General features: G+C 41.5%; 1 protein-coding gene across 5 annotated transcripts in view; it reads right to left on the reverse strand.

Annotated features, from left to right (window-relative positions):
- The window catches only part of JMJD1C (jumonji domain containing 1C), a 240,414-nt gene that overhangs the window by 106,111 nt on the left and 122,768 nt on the right, over positions 1-11,535 (reverse strand). The gene's annotated exons all lie outside the window — the stretch shown is intronic.

The following is an 11,535-nucleotide window of genomic DNA, read 5'->3' on the forward strand; positions in this document are numbered from 1 at the left end:
GTCAGTGATGACAAGACTACAAACAAACATGAGCTTGAGATGAAATCCTAAAGTTTGTATTTAGTGGGGAAAAAATTCATTTTCAAACTCCATGTCTGATTTATATGCCCACTTCCCTATTTCTGTTCAAAACAGAAATTATCACTCCTCTCCCTCACTTGTTTATTTCTGTCTAGGACACCTCCCAGGTATGTTCACAACCTCAAGATTATCCTTGACTCCTCACTGCCCCGCCCCATCCACCCACCCAGTCAGACTGTCCCTCTGTAAGCTCCCACACCTCACTCTTCCTTTACTGCCATCTCTCATCTGCCTGTCCATCCCAGGCCTTCATCACTTGTCACGTGGACTACTGCAATAACTTCCTCATTGATCTAACTGCCTCAGATCTGTCTCCGATCCACAATCTCTTTTCCACACAGTAGCCAGAGTGATCTTTGTGAAGCAAAGGTCAGGTCAGACCACGTTCCCTCTGAGTTCAATAAGCCTCTAGAATCAAAAACCATTCTAGCGGACATTTCAAGGCCCAATCCTCCTTTCCAAGCCTGATATGTAACAGGCATTTAATCAATGCTTATGGACTCTGGTGCAGCTAAATCTGGCCTTGCTGTTGTTCACACAACAGTCCCATCTCCTGTGTCCATGCTGCTGGCACTGGCCTGTGCCTTAAACAGGGAAATGCAACACTCTTCTCAAAATCGGCTTCGGGGACTTCTATCATGCTGCGTTCAAAGGTCAGCTCAAGGATCACATCCTACATGGAGTCTTTCCTGATCACCCTGGCTATAAAGCTTTCTCCTCCCCTGGAAAATTAGGTGTTATTTACTTTGCATATATTTTGTATATTCTTCAATGTAAGACTTTGTTACAACATTTTATGACATTCAAAGGAAAAGCTAACACTGTCCCAAGTTTTGATTTTTAATAACTTTTTAAATAAGCAACCTGACACAGGACAGACCTATGGCCTGTGGATCCAGGAGGTCAGGGATGAGTGCTGGCCATTCACACACACTTCTTAGGGTCCCCAGGAGATTCTCTAAGACTGGGGAAGCTTCAGAAGCACAGGGAGCTCTTCTACACTTAGGGAAATCAAAGAAACAGCTAAAAAAAGTCACCAAGTCAGCAGCCCCAGGTCCAAATCCTACCTCCTCCCCTACCTACCTGGGTGACCTTAGGCAAGGCCCTTACACTGTGTGTGTGTATGGGGGGGGGGTTCCCTGTTACTTCATCTGGAAAAAGACATGATTACAGTGTCTTCTCCAGCTTCTCTTCGGCCTGGGCCACCATCCATCCTCCTCTTCTCAGACTCTCTCCTCTCTAGGTTCCTGTGACACTACTCCCTCACAATTCTCCTTCAGCCTGATGGGCTTTCTTCTTTTTCTCCTTTGCTGAATCTTCATCCACATCAGTGCCCATGGTTTCAAAAATCTTTTCTGTGAAGATGACCCTCAGATCGACTTCTCCAACCCTAATCTCTCTGCTGGCTTCCAACCACACATGTCCTACTGACTGTGAGATAGCTCAAAAATTAAAACCACAACTACAACTAGCATTTATACAACCACTAACTACTGTGGCACCACATGCTAAGCGCTTTACAAATATCTCATTTGATGCTCACAACTCAAGTAGGTAGGTGCTGTTATTATCTCCATTTTGCACTTGAAGAAACTTACACAGAGGTTAAATAGTCGGACAAAGGTCATAGAAGTGTCAGAGGCCAATCTGAACTTAGATTTTCCTGACTCCAAGCCCAGGACTTGATCTATTGTGCAACCCTGATGTCTATCCAAATGTCTAAAACTGAATTATCTCCCCTTTACCCCCACTTGGGGATCTAGAGGGCCCCTTGTGGCCTTGAGGCTTCGGGTCCCCCACCCCTGTCCCAGAGCATCTGTTAAGTCCCTTGTAAAAAGGGAAATGTAAAAAGTTGAGCCTTTTTTTTTTTAAAGGCAAAGGTCATCAACCTTTTTCAGTCTTGGCTAGCCAATGCAGCCTCCGGGTTTTACATATGATTTGAGGGGACCAGGAGAAGGGGGAGAAAGAGGAGTGTTGTAGAGGAGCCCTGAATTAGCTCTTTTGAAATTCTGCTAAGTGCAGAACTTGAGAGTGATCTGTTAGGACTGGGGTTTTACAGGAAATAAGAGGAATTTCCAAAGGCAACAGAAGAGACAGAACATCAAAATCACATACTTCAAATTGCCTCAGGGCTTCTTCACTAGGTAGCTGACCGGGTGTACATCACAGAAGACCTAAGGACAGTCCATGGCCCATAAACTGAAAAGCTGGCAGGACAAAAGCAACTGGGCAGAGATTAACAAAGATTAGCAGTGAGATCTTTGGAAATATAAATTGCCTTGACCACCTGAACTGTCTGTTTAAATGCGTGTGTGTGTGTGTGTGTGTCTGATGCATGTTCTCTGGCTTAGCAGTATTCTCTCCATGTGAACCCCAGAATGTTCCCTGTAGGTGTCCCTTACTTTTCTGACCATATGGTAAATCAGAAGAAAGCATCCTATTGTATGTGTCAAGATCTTTCTTGTCACTTACTCTATTATGCTGTTTGATTACATGTCTTTTGTTGTGACCTGAATGATAGGGGCAGCACAGTTAAAGGCTTATGAGGAAGGCTTAGGAGGGATGGACATGACATGCACGCCTCCCTGACCAGAAAGTGGGATCCTGGAGGGTCAAAAGCCTAACAGTACTTGTACTACCTACTTCCCCAGGTTGTTGTGAGGAAAGAGCTTTCCAAAAGTTCCAGTGCTATATAGATGGGCACTAATTCTTGCTGATGGAAAACAACAAAACTATCAGGGCAGTCCACCTGTCACCATATGAACTACCAACTTCATTCTGAAAGACAAGAAAGCAAAACACAAAAAGCTTCACACAAAAGCACGGTCACATTTTATAGAGGATTCAGATCATAATCTGAAAGAAGCAGCTTTTTTGGCTCTAATGTGGTGACCAAACACTACTGGATTAATTTCATAATTAGGCATAAACTCCTTAAGAGAGAGGGAGGTAAACATCAAAATGCACCTGAGATTCCATTATAAAGCTAGAGAACTTTTCACAACTATGGGAAAAATATAGTGCCAACCATGTGTTGTTATACATGCTAACACAGAGGAACAGAAATATGGTTAACCGAAAATTTAAAATATATTTGGCTTTGAAATGGGGGCAGAGAGGGAGGAAATAAGTACTTATATAGCACATACTATGTGAAAGACCCTGTGCTAAGCACTTTTACAAATATCTCAGTTGACCCGGAGAGACAGGTGCTATTATCATGCTCATTTTACAGTTAAGGAAACTGAGGCAAAGCGATCAAGTGACTTGCCCAGGGTCACACAGCTAATAAGTGTCTGAGGCCACATTTGAACTAAAATATTCCTGACTCTAGGCAGCTAGGTGGCACAGTGGGTAAGGTACTGGGCTTGGAGTCAGGAAGACTCATCTTTCTGATTTCAAACCTGGCCTCAGACATTTACTAGCTATGGGACCCTGGGCAAATCACTTCACCCTGTGTGTGCCTCAGTTTCCTCATCTGTAAAATGAGCTGGAGAAGGAAATGGCCAGCCCCTCCAGTGTAGGGGGCCGTGAAGAGGTGGCCCCGACCGAAAGACTCAGCACCAACCACTTCTGACTCCATTGCCAGCGCGCCCTTCACCGTGCAGCCAGCTGCCTCCAAACGGGCCAATGGGCCCACTTTTCGGCCACAGCAGTTCCTTAAGGCTGTGCTTCCCATTTGTGTCGACTGTACTGATTATCTAAAAAGACCGAATAAAGCATTTTCAAGTATGGGTCTGCGTGACATTCCAACGCATCAAACAGAATGATGAAATGTGAAGACCTTATTTGGGAGCAGTGGAGAAGGTGCCCAATTTCATCAGGGATCAGGGATCTCTGGGCAGCTCCCTGTTCCTCAGTGATTACAACTGGTGGAAGGCGTTTTCAATCTCTCACTGATGAAAACAATATCACTGAGGGAGGAGATGAGTTGTACTCTCTACCACCAAGCTTGTTACAGTTGCTTGAATCGTCCCTAACTGATGGAGACAGGAAGGCGGTGCGGGGCGGTGCTGCTTCATCTGTCTTATTTAGAAGGGGGCTGAGGGCTCTATGCTACCTTGACATGCAAATCTGAAACTTCCTTCTGGCTTTAGTTTGGCAGCAGGTGGGAGACTGAAAGGAGAGTAGTTCCCTCTGGGTCCCCAGGCAAAAGACTGGTTCCTATCACAAAACATGACTAGACATCCTCCACCATTCTGAGCGTGGCTCAATGAACAGGTTCAGTTGCATCCAACTCTTCATGGCCCTATGGACCACATCACACCAATATTGTCTATGTGCTTTTCTTGGCAAGGATACTGGAAAGGTTTGTCATTTCCTTCTCTAAAGGTCTCCTCAGATCTTCTTGATTCCAGGCCCAGCACTCTATCCATCAAGCCATCTAAGCACATGCTCTTTTTCTTTGTCAACGGATGAATGAATGAATGAGCCAATAAACCTTTATTAAACATCTCCTATGTGCCAAGCACTGTGCTAGGCCTAATGATGGGCAAAGAAACGAGCCCAATTAAAGGCAGCACCTTCCAATCTGAGCCGTGATACACATACAATCTCAAAGCTCACCCCCTACCAGGTACCTGAACGCAAGGGCTGCTTCTAGACTTAACGCGTATGTATGTCTTAGATGACACAGCTTAAGCCACTACGTTGGGGGAAGTCATCATATGATGAAGATTAATTATGCCAACTATGGGCCACTCCACTGCGCTCTGAATTACCAGAAAGTTTTATGCTTCAGAAATTACACTATTTTACAACTTATAACTGTACGGCCTCATCAGAAGAATTTTTATGATGGTGATGATAATGATGATAATAATGATAACTAGCATTTACATAGCACTTTAAGTTTGTAAAGCACTTTACTAACATCTCATTTTATTCTCACGACCACCCTAGGAAATGACTCGCCCAGGGTTTCACAGCTAGAAGTTATCTGAGGCTGGACTTGAACCTATGTCTTCCTGACTACAGGTACTGGGATCTTTCTACTGGACCTTAGCAGCTGCCTAAAGCCAATGGATTTGTGAATTTCATCCATGTAGGGAAATCCTAGTAAGGAAACTCACGGCACCATTGTAGATTCTCAACTGTTCTTCACTTAGAGCCTTCTAGACATGACGATGTCACTGACAGGTTAACATAATCTGCCTTGTGATAACACTGCCTCAGAAAATTATGGTAAAACCATGGGTTTTTCTTCTGGGCAGCAAGCGGCATGGAGCCATTTTACAGCACTATGTAAGTCTCTCCCATCAGTCTAGCCCACTGTTTCTCCAATTAAACCTAAGGGCCAGTGAACAGTCCCTAGCCATGACAGTAACCCTTAACCTTGCTCAGATCCTGACTGTCTCAATGGCATTTCCACTTCTGTCCCAGTGGCATTCTCATGGAGCCACGACACCTCTAGCTTGAATTCACAAGCCTCCATTTGAGGAAGTACTCCTCTGCCAGCCTTGCTCATCACTAATCTGCCTCAGCTCAGTTCCTGATTCTCTCCACCTACCCACCTTTTCCAATTCCCTCTTTGTGGGTTGTCTTCTTCCATTAGAATGTCAGCTCATTGAGGGCACAGATTGTTTTTTCTTTTTTGCTTGTTTTCACATTTCCAAGACTTACCACAGTGCCTGGCACATAATAAACACTTGATAAATGTTTTATCTATGTTAAATCCAATCTCCTAACACATTTCAATACAGCTTTCAAATGTACAGAGTACTTTCCTTAAAACAAAACTTGTGAGACTTGTATTACAAATACTGCTAACTACCTGTTTTACAGATGAGAAAATTTAGGCTGAGACATTAAGTGACTGACTCAAGATTAAAAACTGCAGAGCCATGGTTTGAACCTTGGCTTTACTACAAACCCATGCTATCCTCCACCTGCACTGTCTGTAAATGATATATCAAGTGATGGATAATTTCAACAAAATGGGCATCCTGTTACATAAGTACAGGTTGTTACATGGCTTAATGTTATCAGAAATCCTCATTTGCAGAACCTACCCAGTTATGGAGACTCCATCCTGTATACAAAATTTGCAATGAGCAACTTCCATGACAACAAAAGGAAACACCTTTGACAAATACCAACCTCCTTTTTTCTCCTTCTCATAAATAATCAGAATTTAAAAGCCATTTTTTTCTGACCCAGTGAAACCTTGATATTGACTGGGGTGTAGCACCTGTTTCAGGAGGTATCTCAATTCTCTCTGATTTGTGCTGCTACCACATGTAAACCCTAGAGTCATCAGGATATGGCTTGTTTTTTTTCTACCTTATGGTTCATCAATTCCCCTACAGGCACTCGAACTAATAAAACACTGAAATACACCATAAATAAGATATTCAATACTACATGAGCTCCTCAATTGTCAGGAAAATTCTCTTACACTTTTCATAGGTTGAAAAAGCAACCCTTCTCTTTGAATGGTCCTTCATTTGTAAGAGGTAGAGACACAGAAATTTAGACTTGGAAAGGACCTCAATGACCAGCTAATTCAATCTCTACTACATAAATAACTCTCTCTGTAACTTATCCAAGAAATGATATGCCTTTTCTTCACGAATCTGCAATACAAGAGAACCTAATAATTCCAGAAGCACTATGTTCTACATTTAGAAAACTTTAATTAAGAAATTTTGCATTATTTGAAGCCTGTCTTTGCCGTGATGAAACTTTCACCTGTTGGTCCTGATTCTGACCTCGAGGGAAAATTTGAACAAATCTCATTTCTTGGCCACGTGGCATATCTAACAATACTGTGTATATCGGTTTCCTGACTGTTTACTATTCTCTGCATCAGTTCATGGAGATCTTTCTGGGCCTATCATGGTTTTAGAAGTATATAAGTTTATTACTGATACTGCTTTGCTGTCTATGGTTTCTTTCAGCATACTAGTTTTCTTTTTTATCCCTCAGATATAGAATGATTGCAAGTGCAGCTTTTTTAGATTCATTTGATGCAGAGTAAATTTTTCTCCCCATCCCTTCACTTTTATTTGTGTGTTTAAAATGCTTCTTTTGGGCAACAAATTTTAGGATGCTTTCTTATCCACTTTGTCACCTTTTGTTTTACTGTCTTGCTTAATCCATTCATATTTAACATTATGAGAGTTAGATTTATATTTTTCTCAATTCGTCTCTAATACTGGATTTTTATTTAAAGTAATGAGTCTTTTTCCCTATTCTACTGTAAACACAGTACTATAATCCTTTAGTTACTTTAGTTTAATCCTTTATAAAGTGGCCCTATTCCCACTGGCTGTCTGCCCCAGAGCCACATCCCCCCTCTATCTTTTGTGACTCCTTTCCCTTAGAGGTTTTGTTTAATGACCCCCTTTTCTCCCCTGCTTTTATCTTGTTATATAAATCTTACCCTATATCTTGCCATTGGACCCAGATGGCTCTGGAGAAGAAAGTGAGGCTGATGACTGCAAAAGCTGATACTATAAGACAAACTGGGAGTGCAAGGAATAGTTTATCCATCAGAGATATGGAGAACAGAAGAATTCATGACCAAACAGGAGATAGAGAACATTACAAAATGCAAAATGGATAATTTTGATTACATTAAATTGAAAAGATTTTGCACAAACAAAGCCAATGCAACCAAGGTTAGACGGAAAGTAGAAAATTGGGAAAGAATTTCTACAACCAGTGTCTCTGATAAGGGCCTTATTTCTTGTTTTTGTTTTTTTGGTTTTTTTGGTTAGGCAATGGGGTTAAGTGACTTGCCCAGGGTCACACAGCTAGTAAGTCTTATGTGTCTGAGGCCAGATTTGAACTCAGCTCCTCCTCGATCCAGGGCTGGTGCTCTATCTACTGCGCCACCTAGCTGCCCCATTATTTCTAAAATATAGAGAGAATTAAGTCAAATACATAAGAATATAAGTCATTCCCCAATTGATAAATGGTCAAAGGATATGAGTAGGCAGTTTTCAGATGAAGAGATTAAAGCCATCTATAGTCATATGAAAAAATGCTCTAAATCACTACTGATTAGAGAAATGAAAATCAAAACAACTCTGAGGTACCATATCACACCTACCAGATTGGCCAAGATGACAAAACTCTCCATTTTACAGCTGAGGAAATCAAGGCAAACAGACAAATGACCTGCCCAAAGCCACTGAGATTAGTGAGTGTCTGCAGCTGGAAGACTCTGGTCTTCCTGAGTCCAGGCCTACACTCTGTCCAACGCAACAGCTGGCTGTTTCTCAAGCAGCTGCGTTTGTACTTTTGAAGCTGATTATTCTGAACTCAAGTAAAGGACTTTAAATTCATCACTTTAAAGTTTTCATCTGATAGATTTAGGTTCAAAACTTCAGTTCACTGGGAACTTCTTGAATGCTATCTTTGAATGGTTTTCATCCTAGCTTTTGTCATCTGCAAATCTGCGAGTCCATAAGACTATCAATAAGAGCGAAGGCAGAGTTTCTACTCTCTCTCCTAAGCTAAGATTCTCCATGCCTAACATCCAACCAGGTGTACCATCGGCATCTCAAAGAAACATGGCCAAAACAGAACTTGGTAACTTTCTCCCCAAACCCTCTCCTATAACTACTGACGGCAACTGGATCCTCCCAGCCTCCTAGGTGTCTGGCCACACTTGGCATACTCATTTACTTTTCTTTTCAATCAGCCAAAATGTCAATTCAGTGGCCAAATCTGATCAGCCTGTCTCATACAGATATTTACTTTCAAGCCTCTCTCATATGCACATCCGTCTTTGTACTCCTAGTTACAACCTAGTTCAGGCTCTTAACACATATTATTATTTGAATTATTGCAATAGCCTTCCAAATGGTCTCAAGTTTCTTCTGTAAGAACCAAAAAGAGGGAACCCTTTCTGTAGCTACTGTTGGACACTAGCAAATACATTCTTTTTATCTAAAAGGATCAAGAGGAAAAGGGTAATCTTTCTCATTCAACTTCACTGCCTTTACCAGAAAGAACTATACAATATTTAAAACAAAACAAAACAAAACAACTGGATGCTTCTGTATTTTGTAATCTCTTACGATTCATGAATCCTTCCATGAGAATAGTTCTGAGCACACACAATGCCTAGCATACTGTAGGCATTTAATGCCTACTGACCTGACCTGATGAAAAAGGCGAAGATCTCCATGTAACCTTCACGGTATAACAAAAGCTAGAGAAACAAATCTAGACAACCATAAACACAAATTACAGGACGTCCCTAAAGTCTTATTACAGGATTGCATTATGACTTTTGGGACACCCCTGTGTATTTTAATACAATAACACTTTTAAAGCCAAATAAAAACTCCAAGTTAATCTAAAATGAACTAAATCTTACAATTGTTTCAAATAGTTAGCAACGCCAACCTCACAAATAAAGGAATGTTTCCTTTCTGTCTATACATGACTGGTTTCAGGTCCCTTGTAAATCAAAAGTATTTTAAAATCAGTATTTCTACTCTTAATAATTGTATTGGTTGTACTCTAAGAAACTTAAATGTATCTTTTAAAAATTGGTTTTATTTCTATCTGGCAAATATGTCAAACGTGTAGCAAAGATTTTTTTGCAATTATCTACATTTTATGTCCTTGTGATGTCAAAACTGTGATGTCGATCAGTCAATAAATACTTATTAAGTACCTCCTCCATTCTAGGCATTGTGCTAAGTGCAGGGGATACAAAGAAAGGCAAAAACTAGTCCCTGCTCTTAAGAAGCTTACACTCTACTGGGGGAGACAACATGCAAACAATTATGTACAAAAAAAAAGCTATATATAAAGGATGTGTGAGAAATAACTGACAGAAAGGAAGGCACCAGAATTAAGAGGGATTGCAATCCACTTCCTGTAAAAGGTGGAATTTGAAGGAGCCAGAAAGCAGAGATGAGGGACAGCAATTCATGCACAGGAGACTGGTGGAGAAGATCCCCAGAGCCCAGAGATAGAGGTCTTGTTTGAGGGACAAGAAGGTGGCTAGTGTCACTGGCTTGAAGAGGATGGGGGGTGAATAAAAGGTACGAGCATTGGAAAGTTAGGAGGGAGCCAGGTAACGAGGGTTCTGAATGCCAAACAGAGGATATTAGGTCCTGGAAGGGATAGGGAGTCACTGGAGTTTATTTGGCCAGGGGGAAGATCACTTTGACAGCTGACTGGAAAATGGACTAGAGTGGAAAGAGATGAAAAAAGAAGGCTGTTGAAATATGCTGGGTGTGAGGTGATCAGGGCCTGTACCAAGATGGTGGCAGTATCAGAAGAGAGAAGGTGGTGATATGTGAGAGCTAGGATGAAGGTAAAATTGACAGGACTTGGCAATATAGGGGAAGAGCAAGGAGCTGATAATGACACCTAGGTCGAAAGCCAGGGTAACTGGGAGGATGGACATGGCCTTGACAATAACAGGAAAACTAGGAAGAAGGTAGAGTATGCGAGGGGAAAAGATAATTCAGTTTTGGACATGTTGAATTTAAGAGGCTATGTGGCATCCAGTTCAAGATGTCCAACAGATCACTGGAGATGTGTTAGAAAAGTTAGGGCTGGGTAAGCAGATTTGAGAATCATCAGTAATAGAGATGATAACTGAATCCAGAGGAGCTGATGCAATAGGACAGAGGGAGAAGAAAGAGGGCTCGGAGCCCTGGGCGACAGGGGGCTCAACATAGGTAAAGAACCAGTAAAGGATACTGTGGAGGAATGGTGAGATAAAAGGAGAACCAGAAGGGAATGGCAGCCCTAAAACATAGAAAGAAGGCAGTATCAAGAAGAAGAGGGTATTTGACAGTGTCAAAGGCTACAGAGATTTCAAGAAGGGTGAGGGCTAAGATACGGCAAATATTAGATCGGGCAATTAAAAGATCATTAGTACCTTCAGAGAGAACAATTTTAGTTAATGATAAGGATGGAAGTCATACTGTATAGAGGTAGTAGACAGAGAGAGGAAGTAAGTACAGAAATCTACTGTTGGCAGCCTTCTGACGTCTCACCAAAAAAGAGAGGAGAGATATGGAATCAGAGTAACAATAGAGAAACTAGCTATTTTATCTACCAAAGGATTTACTGTTTCTACAAATAAAGTACTGTACAACTGATCCTCATTATGTACAGATTCTGTAGCTATAAATTTACCTACTTGCTAAAAATTTATTTGTAACTGCCAAATCAGTATTTGCAGGCTTTTGCAGTCACTTGCAGAGCAGCCAAAACTTTGGGTCGCCTCATGCACACGCTCCTGGCTGAGTCGAACGAGGGAATGCCCTGCCTCTTGCTTTCAAGCTCATACCGTAAATGAGTATCCTCTTCAAAGTCTAGTTAGTGCCACAATTTTTTGGTGGTTTTTGTGATTTAAAATGCTCCCCAAGCACAGTGCTGAAGTGCTGCCTAGTGTTCTTAAGCTCAAGAAGGCTGTAATGTGCCTTAGAAAGAATATATACGTGTGTTAGATAAGCTTCATTCACCTACAAGTTA

This window comes from Phascolarctos cinereus, unplaced genomic scaffold, assembly GCF_003287225.1.
Source record: "Phascolarctos cinereus isolate Bilbo 61053 unplaced genomic scaffold, phaCin_HiC Scaffold_3;HRSCAF=262, whole genome shotgun sequence".
Taxonomy (NCBI): Eukaryota; Metazoa; Chordata; class Mammalia; order Diprotodontia; family Phascolarctidae; genus Phascolarctos; species Phascolarctos cinereus.